A 2,500-nucleotide genomic window follows, 5' to 3' on the forward strand; every position below is an offset into this window, starting at 1 on the left:
TCTGTAACGCACACTGTGTTGTAATGGTTTACAGGTAGGTTTTGCAGTGTGAGCTTTTGGGGTGCCTGTCAATATCTACCCTCTAATTTGGCGATAAGCAGCCGGAGACACTTCAGGGGCCACATTGGGCAGCTCCGTAACCGTCCTATTGTTGTATACAGATGTGTCTATATACACCTTTCCTACAATCAGCCACGTGACCCTGTTTGGTGAACTCTGCAACTCGGCCACGCCTTGTGATTTTTCTTAATATATACTGATCTGCAAAGTCGTTTGATACGAATTATTGTGGGAATCCATCTAATCGCTACCCGTGGCGGAGCCTCTTATACCCCTTTCTCTAACGTCCTAGTGGATGCTGGGGACTCCGTCAGGACCATGGGGAATAGCGGCTCCGCAGGAGACAGGGCACAAAAGCAAGCTTTTAGGATCACATGGTGTGCACTGGCTCCTCCCCCTATGACCCTCCTCCAAGCCTCAGTTAGGTTTTTGTGCCCGGCCGAGAAGGGTGCAATCTAGGTGGCTCTCTTAAAGAGTTGCTTAGAAAAAGTTTTTAGGTTCTTTATTTTCAGTGAGTCCTGCTGGCAACAGGCTCACTGCATCGAGGGACTTAGGGGAGAGATTTTCAACTCACCTGCGTGCAGGATGGATTGGATTCTTAGGCTACTGGACATAGCTCCAGAGGGAGTCGGAACACAGGGCTCGCCCTGGGGTTCGTCCCGGAGCCGCGCCGCCGACCCCCCTTGCAGATGCTGAAGATGAAGAGGTCCGGAACCAGGCGGCAGAAGACTCTCAGTCTTCATCAGGTAGCGCACAGCACTGCAGCTGTGCGCCATTGTTGTCAGCACACTTCACACAGCGGTCACGGAGGGTGCAGGGCGCTGGGGGGGAGCGCCCTGGGCAGCAATGTATAATACCTGTATGGCGAAAAATACATCACATATAGCCCTTGAGGCTATATGGATGTATTTAACCCCTGCCAGATATCTAAAACTCCGGAGAAGAAGCCCGCCGAAAAGGGGGCGGGGCCTATTCTCCTCAGCACACAGCGCCATTTTCCCTCACAGAAAGGCTGGTGGGAAGGCTCCCATGATCTCCCCTGCACTGCACTACAGAAACAGGGTTAAAACAGAGAGGGGGGGCACTGATTTGGCGATATGTATATATATTAAAATGCTATAAAAGGAACACTTATATAAAGGTTGTCCCTGGATAATTATAGCGTTTTGGTGTGTGCTGGCAAACTCTCCCTCTGTCTCCCCAAAGGGCTAGTGGGTCCTGTCCTCTATCAGAGCATTCCCTATGTGTGTGCTGTATGTCGGTACGTGTGTGTCGACATGTATGAGGAAAATATTGGTGAGGAGGCGGAGCAAATTGCCTGTAATGGTGATGTCACTCTCTAGGGAGTCGACACCGGAATGGATGGCTTATTTATGGAAATTACGTGACAATGTCAACACGCTGCAAGCCGGTTGACGACATGAGAGGGCCGGCAAACAAATTAGTATCTGTCCAGGCGTCTCAAACACCGTCAGGGGCTGTAAAATGCCCATTTACCTCAGTCGGTCGACACAGACCCAGACACGGACACTGATTTCAGTGTCGACGGTGAAGAAACAAACGTATTTTCTTTTAGGGCCACACGTTAAGGGCAATGAAGGAGGTGTTACATATTTCTGATACTCCAAGTACCACAAAAAAGGGTATTATGTGTGAGGTGAAAAAACTACCTGTAGTTTTTCCTGAATCAGATAAATTAAATGAAGTGTGTGATGATGCGTGGGTTTCCCCCGATAGAAAATTATTGGCGGTATACCCTTTCCCGCCAGAAGTTAAGGCGCGGTGGGAAACACCCCTCAGGGTGGATAAGGCGCTCACACGCTTATCAGAACAAGTGGCGGTACCATCTACGGATAGGGCCGTACTTAAGGAGCCAGCTGATAGGAGGCTGAAAAATATCCTAAAAAGTATACACACACATGCTGGTGTTATACTGCGACCAGCGATCGCCTCAGCCTGGATGTGCAGAGCTGAGTTGGCTTGGTCGGATTCCCTGACTAAAAATATTGATACCTTTGACAGGGACAGTATTTTATTGACTATAGAGCATTTAAAGGATGCATTTCTATATATGCGAGATGCGCAGAGGGATATTTGCACTCTGGCATCAAGAGTAAATGCGATGTCCATATCTGCAAGAAGATGTTTATGGACACGACAGTGGTCAGGTGATGCAGATTCCAAACGGCACAAAGATGTATTGCCGTATAAAGGGGAGGAGTTATTTGGGGTCGGTCCATGGGACCTGGTGGCCAGGGCAACTGCTGGAAAATCCACCGTTTTTTACCCTAAGTCACATCTCTGCAGAAAAAGACACCGTCTTTTCAGCCTCAGTCCTTTCGTCCCTATAAGAGTCATATCTGCCAAGGGATAGAGGAAAGGGAAGAAGACTGCAGCAGGCAGCCCATTCCCAGGAACAGAAGCCCTCCACCGCTTCTAC

General features: G+C 49.2%; 1 protein-coding gene across 2 annotated transcripts in view; it reads left to right on the plus strand.

Annotated features, from left to right (window-relative positions):
* The window catches only part of ALKBH3 (alkB homolog 3, alpha-ketoglutarate dependent dioxygenase), a 72,515-nt gene that overhangs the window by 13,299 nt on the left and 56,716 nt on the right, over positions 1–2,500 (plus strand). The window lies entirely within an intron of this gene.

This window comes from Pseudophryne corroboree, chromosome 11, assembly GCF_028390025.1.
Source record: "Pseudophryne corroboree isolate aPseCor3 chromosome 11, aPseCor3.hap2, whole genome shotgun sequence".
NCBI lineage: Eukaryota > Metazoa > Chordata > Amphibia > Anura > Myobatrachidae > Pseudophryne > Pseudophryne corroboree.